Source organism: Balaenoptera physalus, assembly GCF_965194825.1.
Source record: "Balaenoptera physalus genome assembly, chromosome: X".
Classification (NCBI taxonomy): Eukaryota; Metazoa; Chordata; class Mammalia; order Artiodactyla; family Balaenopteridae; genus Balaenoptera; species Balaenoptera physalus.
In genome coordinates, this window is record NC_138903.1 from 35232489 (window position 1) to 35244066 (window position 11578).

An 11578-nucleotide genomic window follows, 5' to 3' on the forward strand; every position below is an offset into this window, starting at 1 on the left:
GAGGTAATCCTTTCTCTTCTGATAGTAGGTTGTGGTATCTTTTCCTCTCCCTAGACAGGCAGCAAATGTTAGGTTGAAGCATATGAAATTGCCATTTTTGTCAGTCCAAAGTGGTTGAATGATCCCTGATTCCAGCAATTAGATGTCCCTCTGTGGACATGCTATAGTCTTCTTACATCACCTCATGAAACTGTTGTTTGCCAACTCAGGGTTGACCTGATTTTGAGATAGAAGGAGTGAGGGACAAATAAAAGACCAAGGTGGGCAACTATATAAGGGAGACACATACAATGGAAGAAAGAGGAGACTTAAAATGAAGAGAAGAAATGGGAAAGTGGCAGAGAAGTTGTGGCCAGTTGTATTTTCTAAAAGAGATTGCAAAGTTATTTCTGGCCCTAAATGCTCTTCCATCAAGAGGTAGAATCTCTGTCTCCTCACCTTGAATTTAGGTGGGGCTTTGTTGCTGCCTTGACAAAATCAATGTGACCATCACTTCAAAGGCCAGACCATAAAGGGTGATACATCTTCCTCTTGTATGAGATACATGGCTGTCTCTTAAGAGATATTCATCCTTGGAACCCAGCTGCAATGCTATGAGGAAGCCCAGGCCACATGTAGAGGTCACATGTAGGTGTTCCTGCTGACAGCCTCACTGAGGTCCCAGCCACCAGCCAGCATCAAACTGCCAAACACGTGAGCAAGCCTTCAATTGATTCTAGCCCCCAGCCTTGGAGCTACTCTAGCTGATGCCAAGTGGAGCAGAGACAAGCTGTCCCCATCGAGCACTGCCCAAATTTTAGACTTGTGTGCAAAATATTTTCATTCTTTTAAGCCACTAAGTGGTTTGTTACACAGCAATAGATAATTGGAACAGAGACCTTTTTCCAAATTTCAGGAGATTGTAGAAATAAGTGAAAACAATTGAAAGTAGAATGTAATCTATGAAACAGGGTCTATTTTATTGCCTGTACCTGAGTAACAGCTTAAAATAAATCCGGAACCTTTGGAAACATTCATCTGATGGTTGATGTAGAGAATAGAAGGATTAGAAGTGATGGATGATGAGAGAGATGTTATAAGTAACATTTTACAGTTCTGTTAAAGCTCGACATGGTAGGCGGAATAATGGTCCTCCAAAGATGTCTGTGTCCTAATCCTTGGAACCTGTGAATGTATCGCCTACGTGGCAAGGGGTGATTAAGGTTGGCTGCAGCTGGAATTAAGGTTGCTAATCACCTGACCTTCAGATGGAGAAATTATCCTTGATTACCCAGATGGGTCCAATGTAATCACAAGAGTCTTTCAAAATGGAAGTAGAAGGCAGAAGAGCCAGAGTCAGAGTGACGCAGCATGACAAGGATTTGATTTGCCCTCGATGGCTTTGAAGATGGAGAAAAGCACCGTGAGCCAAAAGAGGTAGGCAGACTCTAGAAGCTGGAAAAGGCAGGGCAACAGATTCTCCCTAAAGTTTCCAGAAGGAATACAGCCCTGCCAACACCTTGATTTTAGCCCAGCGAGACCCATCGTAGACTTCTGACTTCCAGAACTGTAAGAGAATAAGTTTGCATTGTTGTAAGTCACCAAGTTTGTTGGAATTTGTTACGGAAGCAGTAGGACACTAAAACACTCTGCCTCTAGCCTGTGGCACTTAATCCATTCATTGCTTTTGGGCTGGCTAAAATAGAGAATTTCAAACACAGCCACTTGTTGAAAACAGGACTGAATGGTACTTTTAGTCTTCTTTTGTGAAAGAGACTTTATTTTTCTTTTAAGCTCTAATCTTGTTGACAGTAGCCCTGCATAAACAGACACTACTTATGGGGCTGCCACTGTAGCACTGAAAGGGCTTGATTCAAATATAGCGGCATTATTTATTACATATTTTGTCGTTAAGATCTTAGATCCACTCTCTCTTTAATTTTTTTTTTAATTCTCACTTCTTTCCCTTCTGAAGATATTTTTGGATCTTTATGTGTAGCATTTATTTCTGCAGCCCCCATCTCATTATTATTTTCTTTTTTATTGACATATTACACGCAATAAAATGTATAGATCTTAAGTGTATAGTTTGTTAAGTTTTGGCAAATGCATACACCCATGTAACTGACACCTCGATAAAGGTACAGACCATTCTCATCACCCTACGAAATTTCCTTATATTCCTTTCTGATCATCTCCCCCCCACCCCCCCAGGCAACCACTATTCTGATTTCTATCCCCATATATTAGTTTTGCCTGTTATTGATCTTCATATAAATTGAATCATACAGTAGGTACTCTAGGGTCTGGCTTTTTTCACCGAACATATTTTTGAGGTTCACCCATACTTTTGCCTAAGTTAGTAGTTCATTCCTTTTTATTGTTGAGCAGTATTCCATTTTATAAATTTTCACAATTTATCTGTTTTCCTGTTGCTGGACATTTAGGTTGTTTCCATTTTTTAACTTATTTCTTTTAGCGTTTATGAATAAATCTATAAATAACATTCTAGTTCAAGTCTTTTTTTTTTTTTTGGATAAATACATAAGGGTGGAATTGCTAGTTCCTAAGATGGGTATATATTTAACTTTATAAGAAACTGCTGAAGAGTTTTCCACAGTGGTTATACCATATACTCTCTCACCAGTAATATATGAGAGATACAATTATGCAGCCCCTTCTGATTAGCGATGTCTTCACCACTGGGATCTGGTACTCCTAGCTCTCATTGAATGGTGATCAGTTAGTGCTGGGATGGAGCATAAAAGCTTTTCAATGGAGAAACATATTAGATGTTGTCTTGGTGAACATGAGAGATGTTAAGAGAGGTGGTTGTGGTGAGGTGAGGTAGAAGGCAAGGTGGTACCCAGTGGTGAAAGAAAACCAGGATTTAGAGTCAAAGAATCTCTAGCCCCAGTTCTGCCAGTTGATTCTGTGTGTCCTGGGGAAGTTAACTGTTCGGATTTTCAGTTTTCTCTTTTGAAAAATGGAGATACTAGCTCACAGGCTTCATAGTAATAGCAGTGAACTACCATTCAGTGCACACTTATGGTGTATGCTTCCTTCTTATTATGAAGGAAGTCATTATTACTGTGAGTGATGCAAACTTCCTGCGTTATCTCATTTTCTACTCACAAGGACTCTATGCAGTACGTATTAATATTATTCTCATTTTACAGATGAGTAAATTGTGTCAAAGACTGCTTGTTGTTTCCCAATATCTGTTCTCTCCTTATTCCTCCAGCTTTAGCTGGGAACTGGGTCACCCCAAATAAAAGCTATAATTCTCAGCTTCCCTTACAGCTAGGAGTGACCACGTGACAAGGCTGTAGCCAACGAGCTGAAAGCAGGAGTTTCACATCTGACTTCCAAAAGGTGTCTTTAGAGGATAGAAGTGTACCTTTGTTCCTTTCTCCTTCTTGTTGAATGGAATGATATGGGATGGCTGGAGCTCCAGCAGCCATCTTAGCTAATAAGGTAGCAGCAACATGTTCAGAACAACAAAACAACAGGAGAGAAGGAACCTGGGTTTCTGATTTTCATGGATAGCCTACCTCTGAACTTTGCTTTCAAAAGCCAGAAATAAACTGCTATCTTGTTTAAGCCACTGCCATGTCTGTTGCTCATGGCCAGATCTAATCCTAATACTGAAAGAAGGGCTTAAAGAAGTTGTTATAAGGAAAACCGAACCTTCAAGATATTACAAAGATTAAATTATAATCTGTAAAATCTTGAAGTAAGTGTTTGCTAGTTGTTAATTAAATATGAGGGCCAGGGAAAGGAGAAAAAGGAAACCCTTGGGGAAGGAGCTCCTTCTCTCACCTGATTTGTTCATTTAGGCTTCATAAGACAGTACAGCCAAGTTCTGGATTATTCTGACTATTTAATCTGTGAGTATTCCAGGCCTCTTTTTCTTTCTTCTCTGTTTTCTTCCTTTATTTATTTCACTGCTTATTAGTATATACACTGATGAGAATTTACCCTAGAAAAGCTTTAGAATCTTGTTAATAACTCTCACAAAGAGCATAAACTCAACCTTAAAGTAACCATTCCAGAATTGGGGCTGACAGGGAGTGAGAAGATGGCTAAAGCAACTGGAATGGTTCCCAGCCCCACCCCTCCCCAGTGCGATGCTGGAAGGCAGAATAAACAGGAAGTGGGGTGCGAGGGGAGGGGTGGCTGGGAGAGAAGCTCCAAAACGCTCTGCACCTGCTCAACACAAACTCAGAAGGAACAATGTTCTAAGACAAAAGGCCCAATCTCTTCCTTCCTCCCTCCCTCTTTCTTTCCTTCGGTGTTAAGGTGTACTGGAATCAAATGCAAGAGCTCAGATGTGGTTCCAGGAATTTCCAGTCTAGCAGGGAAAACCAAACGTAGACAAACAATCTAGCAACACCGTGAAAGACATGATGGAGTCATGCAGGGCTCTGGGAACGTGCAGGAGGAAGCCTGCATGGAAGCAATGCTTCATTCAGTAAATATTTGTTGGGAGACTACTTACTATGCGCCAGACGTTGGGCTGTGTGCTGGTGATGATGGTGAGCGTCACGCAGTCCCTGCCTTAAATGCGTACAGTCCAGAGGAGGATACAGACGAGTAAACAGGCAATTACTATGCAGCCTAATAAGCGCTATTATAGGTGGGTGCGGGATGCTATGCAAGCTCAGAGGAGAGACCCTAAACCAGGTCTGGGGATCGAGGACGAGTCTTGGCTACGCTGGGATCTGATGGAACAGCATGGATTAGCCAGGTGAAAATGGGGCTGGCATGGATTATCTGGGACTATGTCTGAGAACCTTGGAGCGAGGATGGGCAGAGGGTGAGCGATGAGGGTGACACATAAACAGAAGCAACGTTATGAAGAGACTTTTCAAAACATGCTAAGGATCTGCCTCCTGATATGATACACTGAGAAGGACACATCACTTCTGTGCTCATCCTGCCCCACAGGCACAACCTAAATCTAACCATGAGGAAACATCAGACAAATCCAAACTGAGGGGCGTTCTACAAAATAGCTGCTTTATACTCTTCAAAAGTGTCCACGTCATAAAAGGCAAAGACTGAGGAACTGTTCCAGAATAAAAGAGCCCAAAGAGACAGGAAAACTGAATGCCACGTGTGATCCTCGATTAGCTCCTGGACCAGTAGTGTCAACAACATCTATATCTATATCTGTATCTCTTTTGCTATAAAGGGCACCGTTTGTTCAACTGGAAAAAATCTAAAGTCTGTATGTTACATAATTGTATTGTAACAAGGTAAATTTTCTGGTTATAATAATTGTGTTGCAGTTATATAAGTGATTGTTCTCATTCCTAGGAAACTATACACTGAAGTATTTAGGCGTAAAAGAGTGTTATGTTTACAATGCATTCTCAAATTATATATATATATATATATATATATATATATATATATATATATATTACTACTATAGCTCTCTCTATATAGAGAGAGAGTAGTAAAATGGTATATCTGGGTGAGGGGTATATGGAAAGCTTTTGTACTATTCTTCCAACTTTTCTGTGAGTCAGAAATTATTTTAAAACAAAAAGTTAAAGAAAAATACACTTAGCACTTTGGGCTATATCCAAGGACAGCAAGAAACGGTGGCCATCGGAGGGATTGGTGCTTTCAAGTGCAGTGCAGTGAATGGTGCAATCTGCAGTGGACTCATCGCCAGTTCAGAGGCTCTTGTGAAAATGCAGATGAGCGATGATGGTGGCCTTGAATAAAGCGATGGCAATGGATGAGAGAAGTGGATGGATAAATGGAATATCTAGGAAGTAGAAATCAGAGGGCATGATGGGATGTTACGGAGGGAGAGGGAGGAATCAGGGTGACCTCTGGGACTCTTCCTGGAGTCACTGAGTAGGTCTTCATTGAGTTTGTGAGCTAAGCACCAGAAGCAAAGGAGCAGATTTTAGGGGGAGGATGATTTTAGTTACCTTACCAGTGAGCCAGCTCTAGCTACAACCTTCCTCATGAGGTTGATGGCAACTCCACCCTTCCAGTTGCTGAGGCCCAAAACTCTGGAGATACTCTTGACTTTTCTCTTTCTCTCATATCAGGAAATCTTGTTGGCTCTGTCTTCATAAAATACCAGATATCTAACCACTTCTCACCACCTGTACTGATACTGTGCTGGTTCAAGCCACCATGATATCCCATCTGGATCATTTCATAGCTTCTTAACAGGTTTCTCTGCCTCTACACATTTTTATGTACAATAACCAGATGGATATTGTTGAAACAGAGGTCCTATCATGTTACTTCTGTGATCCAAACTCTGCAATAACTCCTAGCATCTCTCCGTGTAATAGGCAGTGTCCTTCCAAGGACCTTTAAGACTACATGGAGTGGCTCCCAGTACCGCTCTGATCTCATCTTCCACTCTCCCCCTTGTTCACTCTGTTCCAGCCACACCAGCCACTTCGATTCTCCTTAAACTTGCAAGATGCACTCCAGCCTTGGGGCCCTTGCTCTTACTGTCCTCTCTTCTGGAACACTCTTTCCTCAGATATCAGTATAACAGAAAACTCTGAAATTACAAGGACTTAGAATCGTTTCTCTCTGCATAAAGGGAATATAAAGGCAAGGTGTCCAGGGATGCTACTGTGACCCCATGGTGTGCCATCAGGCTCCAGGCTCAGAAATTTATGCTCCCATAGCTTCAGCATCGTTCCTTAAGGATACTCCATGGCACAAGGTAGATGGCTGGAGCCCCGGATATCATGTTCATATTTTACACTGTCAGCAGGAGGGTAGGCAGAAAGAAGCTCTCACCCAAGTCAGTTCCATTATAAGCAGCAATCCTAGCCCTTCCACAAATAATTCTGTGTAGAGTTCTTTGGTTACATCTTACTCACAACTTGTAATTTGAAAGCCTTTGGAAGGACTATGGCTTTTACACTGAGAGACCATACTTAGTTGCTAAGAATGCTGAAAAATACAGTTGTTTATTTCAGGTGGCAACGTGCCCAGCTAAAAATTAGACTCCTGTTCCTAAGGAGAAAGGGGAGAATGGATATTGGCATAGGTAGCTAGCAGGCTTTGCCGCAGATATCTTGTTTCTAATGTTGATGACTTCACCGCTACCTTATCCTCTGCCAGCACAGCCACAGGGCCTGATGCCATGTTGCCCATCTTCATTGTGGGTGGGCAGTGGGGAGCCTGGGTTTCGAGCCACACTGGTGAGGTAGTAAGAAGGACAGACAGGCTGAGAGAGAGGGTGTGGAAGCCCTGGACATGTAGGAAGGGGGAGGGGAAATACACGCAGGAATCAGAGTTCTGGTCTTTGATGAATCTAAGGCTAAATTGAGGTTTGAGTCTTACTATTGATGTTTATCCTTGTGTCTCTTTCCGCTGTAATGATTCACACTCAGGGTGGTCTGTGTGGGATCTGGCATAAGACATAGGTGTTCTGCTGGGCCTACGTCTGAAATGTGTCTGTGTTCAGAGTTTCTCATATTTCCCATTCTTTTTGCATTTTCATTTCAGTCTAGGATATTGGTAATGCTTTTTAGCCACATGTGCTATTATCTAGTGCAACTTGTAAGAAGAGACCCAAGTGTGAGTGAAGCTTTGCTACAAAGAGATAGAAAGGACTTAATGTTACCACAAATTATAATAATATATTTTCTGAGGTGTAAACTTCTTTGTAAAAGGAATGTGTAGATAAATTTATCTCTTTTAATAAACTAGCAGAACTGAGGGGTTGTGGGAGTTAAAAAAAATAAACACCAAGAGATCATTTCCTAGAATTTGACATGTTCACAAATACCTTTTAAAATCAAGGCAGGCAAAGTATACATCTTAGACTAGTATATCCCATAGAAAAAAGTCTTTAGGGATAACCAATATTCTCCAACCATTGGGTATCTCTGCGGGAGTGATAAGAGGAATTTTAGTTTCATTATCTCCTTTTTTTTTTAATTTTTAAAATTTTATTTATTTATTTATGGCTGTGTTGGGTCTTCGTTTCTGTGCGAGGGCTTTCTCTAGTTGCGGCGAGCGGGGGCCACTCTTCATCGCGGTGCGCGGGCCTCTCACTATCGTGGCCTCTCTTGTTGCGGAGCACAGGCTCCAGACGCGCAGGCTCAGTAATTGTGGCTCACGGGCCTAATTGCTCCGTGGCGTGTGGGATCTTCCCAGACCAGGGCTCGAACCCGTGTCCCCTGCATTGGCAAGCAGATTCTCAACCACTGCGCCACCAGGGAAGCCCTGTTATCTCCTTTTAAGATGATCAATTTGTATCATTTTTTTTTTAATGTGCACAAAAACCTCACCCTGAAACCCAAGGCAGGACAAATAGCCAAGCGGTCCCTGGATTGGCTCTCTTCAAAAACCCAGGGCACAATAATCAGACCATAGCCAACACAAATGATTTGTTCTAAAATGTCCAACTCGTATCAAGATTGACCAGTCTTCTTTGGGGGAAGATTGGGGAAAGAATAGGGATCTTTTAGGTGTGGAGCACTGGGAAATGGAGATGGTTCCAAACTTTTATGCCAACAGTGATATGGACTTTTGGCAAAACATTTCAATGTATGTTGCATAGATAGCAAAAGAGGAAGGTGTAAGATGGGGGCTTGGATACTGAACCGTGGAGAAATGGAGACAAAGAAGATGAGCTAGCATGACTGGCATGGAAGGCAGTTCTGCTGATAGCAAGGAGACCACGAGGAAGCCCGGCAGAGCTGGGCAGGACACTCCTGCTGCTGAGGAAAGAGGGGGAGTCCCTCAGCGAGAGGGGGCGTCCACATGCAAGGTTAGAGCCAAGTCTGTGAGAAGAGAGGACAGGAGTCTATCTCAACATGTTTCCTCTGTAAGATGCCTCTCAGAGAGGTAGAAATAAACATCTTGCTGTCTAGGATCCAACACATTCCCACCTCAGCAAGCTAATTCCTTCCCCAAAGATGTATTTGTAAATCTGTAGAAACAGCCTAATTCTCTAATATGATGCCTGGTAGGAGTTCTAGCCTTGTCTCCGTAAAGGTCAATTTCTTACTAGCAATTCGTCTCTCGTGGAAACACACTATTATCCAAAGTGAGTTACAGAGATCTGATGATCATTGCAAGGTAAAAATAATTGTCTACGTTTGTTCATTTAAACATTTTGTCCAAAGAAACCATTTCTTCTTTCAGCTGAGAAAACAATCTAATCTAAAAAGAGTAAGTTCTTATTGTGGTAGAAATTCCCTTTTCGAGGTGAGCCTATGACTCTATGCATTCGTGGACACGATGCCCTGACACTTCATGGCATCATGATCAGCGCTGTTATATCAGAAAGAAGCCCTGTGGGTAAATTTTACTTCCGGGCTCAGGTGATAATGTTACCTTTATGGCAATGGCACGGCAAATTTTTTTTTTTTGGTCATTTTAACAATATAATTATCTCTACTCATTCTGAACATCATGGTTTTCAGACTACGGTTCAGGTTCATTCACGTAGGCTTGCAGCCATTATATTTGGATTTTCTTTAACTTAAAAAGATAGTGTCTTTTGTTTGTAAACCATGCAAATTAAAATGCAGAAAGATAAGCCACTGTGATATTCGAATCTGATATTTTAATCACTTAAGTCAAAGAAGTCAAGGTTCCATTTTCATGGCGAATGTAATTTGCAGATGACCTTACTGTATATTTGTACTTGTCCCTCAGGTGAATTAGGGGTCTTAAAAAAAATCTTCACACCAGGAGAGTTACTATGGTTCATACTATTAGGCTAACATCAGAACTGTCCACTCTAATAGGTTTTTCCCCAGTTGAAAAGCAGATGATTTTATGACCTTGAGATGATCACCTGAATAAGGGATGTACCTCACTGAGGGCTATTGTGTGGGAAAGGAGGTGTCAAATACTGAAAACTCAGATCTAAAAAGAGTAATGTGATGCACTTAACCTTACAACAAGGAGACATAAATCTACCCAAAAATAAAGGTGTAAAAGGTAATGCTAAATTTTCATCAGATTGTAACTGAAAAAAATTGATGAAGACACTTTAGTATTCTAAGTCTTGTAAAGAGGATAGTAACTCCACACAAGAAAAGAATTTAACAAATGCTTCTAATCTAAGGTCCCCCACCCCCCATCTCCAGGATTATTTGGAAGAGAGTTAAAACACTCGGATGAAAAGGTTGCTTATACAAATACATGTAGTCTATTATTTATGTGTGTATTGAAAATCAGGCAATGGAATTCATAAAAGGTTAGAGCTGAAATGAACCTTAGGGATCATCTAGTATATTTTCCATTGTCTGCGACAGAGGCAAGACTAGAATTTAGGTCTCTCAACTTCTAGATCTTTGTTCCTTTCATTACACTGTGTTCTCTATTGTCCCTATTCAAACTATTTAAGTTTTTGAGAAAAGTAAAAATTTTACCAAGGCGCTTTTAAAATTCTGTCTTTGGATATGAATTTCTAAAATTTGGGGGCTATCACTTACTAGTTTCTAAGGGGAAGGATCATTTGATAGGGTATATTATAGACAATTTTTAAGCCTAAGAAATAGCTTTCTCTACCTCAAACATGGGTTAGGAATGCTTATTAGCAAAACAAGTCTTTACTTTTAACCTTGAAAAGATTTCCTTTTTCTTTATTCTGCAAACTTTTTCTTCCTTAATGATCACATTGAGCCCTTATTTAAATCAAAGATTAAATCCCCCAACTCACTGTAGGAAAATAAATGTTCAAAGTTTTGGTAGTACAACTTTAAGGAAAATCTAAAGTCCTTTCTTTGTCGTTGTCTCATTCAGATCATAATAAATATTTCATTCCCAATCTAATGGATTTGGCTTGGAGGTACCTTACATAGCCATATTGTGATGTTAGAGTTTGGTTTGTTTTAAAAATTTATAGCAGTTCCAAGCAGAAGTTAGATCTGTTCTCACAACTGCCAATACCGCAGGCCATTTTCTATAAACATCTTCTCAAAAAAAAAAAAAAAATCAAACACACATTACCCAAAGAGCCAGAGACACAGCTGTTTCTGGTTCTGATCTTAAGAGACATCAACTTTCGCTTGGCAAAGTGCAAGTGAGAAGGGAATTGATGAAGTCTGATCACCTATTCCAAGGAATTCTGCCTGGGGATGGAAAAAGTAGAAGAGGATGTCCCTGACATCACTTTCTTATTTAATTCAAAACTTATTTCCTAGCTGAGATGAGAAAGTAGAAGTAGTGAGAGAATCCATGTAGTCCAAAATAAGAGAAAGAAAGATTTATTTTGTCTTTCTTATTTTAAAAATATAAGCCCTTTGAGTTAAATGTATACTTACCATATGACCTAGCAATTCCATTCCTAGGTATTCATCCAAAAGAACTAAAAACATCTGTCCACACAAAGACTTCTAAACAGTTTTCCTTTTACTCCTAAAATCTCCAAACTGGAACCAACCCAAATGCCCATTAATAAAGTACAGTATAGCCATACAATGGAGTACTGTTCAATAAAAAGGAACAAACTACTGATACATAAAACAACATGGATGAATCTCAACATTAAGCTGAGTGAAAGAAGCCAGAGACAAAAAGAGAAAGAATTATTCCATCTATATGATGTTCAAGAACAAGCAAAACTACTCAATGGTAGAAA